Source organism: Lithobates pipiens, unplaced genomic scaffold (assembly GCF_037356315.1).
Source record: "Lithobates pipiens isolate NorthernLeopardFrog02 unplaced genomic scaffold, aLitPip1_a1.2 Scaffold_18, whole genome shotgun sequence".
Lineage (NCBI taxonomy): Eukaryota > Metazoa > Chordata > Amphibia > Anura > Ranidae > Lithobates > Lithobates pipiens.
Genome location: NW_027507758.1, coordinates 634,126,085 through 634,132,821, shown reverse-complemented (window position 1 = coordinate 634,132,821; position 6,737 = coordinate 634,126,085).

Genomic DNA, 6,737 nt, shown 5'->3' with positions numbered 1-6,737 from the left:
TATTTTATCTCACTGACACCAACAATGGGGCTTATTTTATCTCACTGACGCCAACGTTGTTTTTTTTTTTATACCACTGACACCAAAGAAGGTATTTATTTTATCATATTGACACCAACAATGTTTTTTTTTATCACAAGGACACCAACAATGGATTACAAGGAATTCATTCCCATGGTGACTTGCTAACTGTAATGAGATTCTTGATTGGTGGAGGAGGAATGAGGGGAGAGCTTTCTCTGGGTAGATGAAATCAGCTATGATACAGTTCTCACAGCCTGCAATACTGCTGACCACCACTGGAGGGAGACTCTCCCACATTTATCTGTCTGGACACACACAGGTAGATACAAATCTTTCATACAATGTGGTACAATCTAAGGAGTGTGGAGCAGACAAGTGATCCCCACACACTTCAGAGGATCCACCAAGCGATCCCTCAATCTAGAATCCTGGTGTGATGACTTCCCCGCCCCCGGCCCACCCTCACACATATGATTTAGGGCAGATTGGATGAAGTGTGTGATGTGAGTGGTTTGCCAGGCAGTGATACACACACATACAGATCCCCGTCTGCCAGATACAATCACTTCCACATACTGACAATAATCTGCATTAGGGAGGAGCTCCGTGTCTGAACAGAAGATTGGATGAACACTGGCTCCTCCCACATTCTTCTGAACATCCAATGTTTATGGCATTTGGTGCAGATGGATGTGACGGCTTCTGTCTGTCACTGGTTTCTAGGGAAGCAATGGCTGCCTGCAACAGCTGTGTCCTTAGCAACCACCGACTTCACCCCACCCATTCACTTACATGACCACATAGGCAAATGGGTGGGGCATAGAACATGACATCATTGTCTGAATATGACCATATCTGGGCAATGATGTCACCCCTATCCCCGCCCCTTCCTTTTATATATCTGATGATGGCTCAGGACACTATCAATCAGTGAGTGTTACCATCAGAGATCGTTCCTGTGTGGCGGGTCATTGGTGGTTATTGTGGGGGTTTGGCACCGTTATTGACGATGGATTTACAATGAGAGACTTTTTGGGGGATTTTTAATAATAAAGGACATTGAGGGTCTTTATTGCTTTATATATATTTTTTGGGTGAATGAGTAGGTGCGCAATGTACTATGTACCCCAAACTCATTCATGTAGGGGGGCAGTATCTGTGGGACCCCTAAAATTAAAGAGAGGTTCCAGATTCTCATAAGCCCCCCCTGCACACAGACCCCCACAATCACCAGGCCAGGGTTGTGAGGATGAGGCCCTTGTCCTTATCAATATGGGAACAAGGTGCTTTACAATGAGGGGTCCCCCCCTTGACAAGGCCCCCCATGTTGAGGGCACATGGCCTGGTATGGTTCAGGAGAAGGGGGGTGGAGCCGCACGCTTGTCTTGCCCTTTTCCTGGCTGGATGCTTGGATTACGGGTCTGGTATGGATGTTCTGAGGGGCACACACTTATTTGTGTGAGGTCCCCTTTAATATCAAACTCATACTCAGAGGGCCTGCTATGTATCTGGGGGTCTCTATACAGTTTTTCATTCTTGCTGTAGGACGGCTACAGAAAAAGTGATATTTACAAAGAAAAAATGAATCCGTTTAAATTGCCAGAAAATAACATTTTATTTCCGGCTTCTTTATTTTATTTTTTTATACAGCACACAGACCCTCCAAAGGTTCCCCAAATACATAGAAGAACCTTGGGGGGTCTGTGTGATGTTTTGGTAATTAGAAGTCTATGAGTATGATCTCAGGTATTAGTATGAAGACATGTCTGATGAAGGAAACTAAAGGAGTCTACTTCTAGAAAATTCATTATATAAGAGATGAACCATAAAGGAAAGCATCAAACGTTCCAATATCATTGCCGCCAACATCCCAAAACGTGTAAATAGAAAGATCCCCTAACAAGGAGATCACAGTACCTACCCGGTACATCGGTTGCCGCCAACATCCCAAAACGTGTAAATAGAAAGATCCCCTAACAAGGAGATCACAGTACCTACCCGGTACATCGGTTGCCGCCAACATCCCAAAACGTGTAAATAGAAAGATCCCCGGTACAGCGGGACTTTTAAGGCAGACCAAAAATATAAGTAAAAAATATATTACAAATTTATTCACAAAAGTTTTACAGAACAGTATAAAAATCCATACATATATCAATGCGTGGAATCGTACATATAAATATATAGTCTGCACAACATCAAAGGTTTCATATATGGTTTTATAATGTGAACTCCAAAACGCCTAACATGTTTCAGGAAAACATTCCCTTCTTCAGAGGCGTATCTAAGGAGAACAAATAGCTGTAGTCATTTATTTGTAAATGAACAAAACTACTGTCAGGTCACCTGAGACCAGGTGACAGATGCACTCCGTAGGAGTCGGAAGTGCACCGCTAGGTAGTGGACCTTAGGACTGACTGCTGCGGATTGTACCCAGGGAGATTCAGGACACAGGTCTACTGGATCACTAACACAGATCCCAATGGGAACTGGAGCATAGATTCCCCAGGGCGCGGAGTCTAAGAGCCAGCCAGTGTTCGCCAGAGCCTCCAGTGGTGACGATGGATTTCGCTGCAGTCTGGCTCCAGGTCGCGGCCCCTAGGGTCTCACAGCTCAAGCTCACAGTAGACTACAGGAGAAGGAAGCAGCAGGCTGGAACGACAAGGATAGTAAGGGGATAAGGCAGAGGTCAGGGCAACTACCAAACAGAGTACACGCCAAAGGTTCAGGGTCACAGGCAGACAGGGATGGTCGGAGACATGCCAAAAGGTCAAGGTCACAAGCAGACAGGAATCGTTGAGAACACGCCAAGGTCGGTAACAGAGTCAAACGTAGAGCACGTGGCAAGCAGGAAACAGGAAGCCAAATATACAATGGTTGATCAGCACCGCTGGCTTGCAGTGCACAGGTTAATATAGGGTTCCCTGATAGGACCTAGGGTGGAGTCTTGCTTAGAGGAGAGGTTATAAAAACCACCAGGTGGAAGTGGCTGGCCTCTTAGTCTGAACACATGAGGAGAGGTAAGCAAACAGTGGAAGATTACTGCATAACCATGACAGTCCCCCCCCCCCCCCCTTACAAGGCCTCCCCCTCCCTCGCCTGGGTCCAGGCTTAAAGGGAAACTCCAGATGGAACCTCCTCAACAGACGAGGAGCAAAGACCTCAGATGCAGTGATCCAAGACCTCTGCTCAGGGCCAAACCCTTTCCAGTGTACGAGGTACTGAAGAATGCCTTTACAGAGTGGGGAATCCAAAACTTGATTAACCTCATATTTTAGATTATCCTCAGAGACCGGAACAGGTGTAGGGAGAGGAATTATTGAGGACTAAAGGCTTTTTAGGAATGGGTAAAGGCATGAGAAGATCAGGAGTCTGAGCAGGGTCCCCCAAACCCTTAAAGATGAGCTGAACATCCAGCACAGGACCACCAGACTGAGCAGAGGTCAGTGGATCCCTGAGGTCAGGTTGGTTAGAAGGTTATGTGTCACAAGAGTCAAGCTGAGTAGCTGAAACACAAACAGAATGCAGAAAGCCCTGAGAAAAAGATTGAAAACCCCACCTGGCCGAATGAGGCAGTCTATCCAAAGGATGGATTGAGCCCCTTAAACAGGTTTGAATGGACATAGTAGCAGTAGGGTGAGGCCAGGTTACAGAAGGTCCTGAACAAGAAGCAGGAAGCTCACTGGGCATGGGCTGGACTGGCATAACTGGTGCAGAGGCCGACTGAATAGTATTGTCAGGTGTAGTGACCATCTCAATCGCATCACAGGGCATAGCGACTCTGGAACTTGCAGACAAGTTAGCCTGGCTGTGCGTCCAAGGGAGATTAGGGACAGGCAAAGGTAAATGGTTATGCAAACTGGAGTGAATGATCGACGCAGATTCATAGGTGGGCCCCTCTAGTATCACATGACCTAGAGAGTGCATCAATCCGACTATTGCAGGACACATCCCCGAGATCGCTATATACAGCGGGAAGAGCAGAAGATACTGGGATGGTGGCAACAGGAAGTTTCTCTTTTGGGGTAACCTTGAGTAGGCAGGAAGAGGAACAGGAGGAACCCCAAGCCAGGATCTGTCCAGCAGACCAGTCAACGTGTGGAGAATGGAGCCGTAACCAAGGAAGACCTAATATGATAGGAGATGAAGCCTTAGGCAAGACAAGGAAGGATATCCACTCCTCTTGGAGTGTTCCTACTGACATCTTAACAGGAAGAGTCTGGAAGCGGATAGGGCCCCCTGGGAGAACAGTGCCATCAATCGCCAAGACCACCAATGGCGTTGTAAGGGGCAAAAGGGTAAGTCTCATGGAGGATGCAGTTTCCCAATCCATGAAATTGGCAGCGGCTCCGGAATCCAGATGTGCTGAGACCGAACGAGAGGAAGCACCGACATGAAGCAACACAGAAAGGAGAAGACGAGAAGGTGAAGGTGATATTTCAGGGTCTAATACTCCACCTTCCAGATGTATTAGCCCTGAGCGTTTTTCCGGATGAAGAGAACAAGTGTCACGGAAATGACCTTTGGCCCCACAATAGAGGAATAGGCCCAGAGTTCTGCGCCTAGCGCGTTCTTCAGGAGATAACTTTGTCCAGCCCAACTGCATAGGTTCCTCGGTAGGCAGGGGGTGTTCCTCGGATCGAAGAGAAGGGACTGGGGACTCAGGCTGCCTAAAGAACGGGGAGTGCTGGCGTCTTTTTTCCAGGGCCCTCTCCTGAAAGCGAATATCGACCTGGTTACACAAGGTGATGACACTGTCCAGATCAGCAGGAAGGGATCTTCCTGCTAATTCCTCCTTCACTCTATCAGAGAGGCCATGTAAAAAGGTTGCAACTAGGGCCTCATTATTCCAGCTCAATTCAGCTGTGAGGATACGGAACTGAAGAGCATACTGTCCCACAGACGCGGACTCTTGATGGAGATGTAAAAGAGCGCTAGCTGCTGAGGAGACACGACCCGGTTCCTCGAAGATATTCCGAAAAAGTTTCAAGAAATCAGACAGGCTAGAAACCACTGGATCATTCAGTTCCCACAGAGGGGCAGCCTAAGCTAGCGCCTCCCTGGACAGGAGGGTTATAATATATGCTACTTTTGCCCGATCGGACAGGAAGTTTTGGGGCTGAAGTTCAAAATGAATTGTGCACTGGCTAAGGAACCCCCTGCAAGCCTTGGAGTCCCCAGAGAAACGGGCCGGAGCAGGTAGTTGTAATGAATGTGTGGCTGCGACTGATGCGATAGGTGCAGCAGACGTTAGCGTTATTGAACCGGGGGTCCTAATGAGGCCTGAACCTGTTCAAAATGGGATGCCAAATCCTGAAGGAATCGCATCATCTGGGTCTGATGCGATTCTTGGGTCTCAAGTCTGCGAACTAAGCCCTGCAATGGGTCATCTGCGGGTAGCAGCACATCAGCTGGGTCCATGGCTGATCAAACTGTCAGGTCACCTGAGACCAGGTGACAGATGCAGGTTATCTGCCAGAATTATTGATAGATCGCCCCACGGAGCTGAAGAGCCAGAAAGTGCTAGGGACCCATAAGTGGCCAGCATCAAATCCGCACATAGGCCTTATATTATGCTGTTGGGGGAACAAACAATCTCCACGTGTGGTGTCTAGGCAGTTGAACAGTACCGGGGGTTACTGTGATCTCCTTGTTAGGGGATGTTTCTATTTATAGAAAATTCATGGTACGAATGTGACAATTATTCATCCAGCCATTACATATTCTGGCCATAATGTAGCAAAGTGATTTCCTACGATTGTCAGCTCCATCTAGTGACCATAATAGGGTAATTTTCCTAAGATACCGTCATTAGTAAAAATTATACAATAGCGCATTATGGCCACTAGATGGAGCCAAGGAAATCAGTGTGTGAAATAAAATACATCCAATATTCATCACAGCCGGATGAATGCCGGTTACATTCATTTAACTAATTGAAAAACAAAAACCTCTAAGTGTTTGTGAAATCTTACACCACAAAATGTTCTCAGCCAATGAAAGGTAATGACTCCATTTTTATTTTTCTACTGCTATCAATGGCCAACCCGGTACAACACTTCATCCATGTCTTTGGTGATCTCTGATCTCCTTATGAACTTAGGGATGGACAATTCCTATCACCTGACACCCAAAACATGCAGTTCTGAGGGCCGGACAGGTCTTTTTTTTCTTATGCCGCGTACACACGATCAAACAATCCGGTGGAAAAGGCGATAGAAGACCGGGCCACTGCTTGTAAAAGAGCTAGAAGAAGGCGCGGAGGCCCGGCAAGAAGAACCGAAGAGAGGGACAAGACCCCCGAAGTCGGAAGAAGAGGACGGCGACAAAGAAGAAAACCGGGCTCCTCCGCTAGTAAAAGAGCTTGCAAAAAAGCAGAAGATAGCGGAGGAGTCTGGCGAGAAGACCTCCGATTTTGAAAGAAGACCCCTGGAGCTGTGCAATAAACTATTTTAACCCTTGTGTGTTGTGTTTTTTTTTACATTTTTTTCACAGGTGAATGGGTAGGGGTATATTGTACCCCATACTCATTCCCATAGGGTGGGGGGCCGGGATCCGGGGGCCCCCTTATTAAAGGGGGCTCACGGATTCCGATAAGCCCAGTGCCCGCAGACCCCGACAACTAACGGCCAGGGTTGTCGGGAAGAGGCCTTTCCCTGCACGGCTGTCTTCCTATTGAAGTGTCAGGGACTTACCAGCGATGGACAGGCACA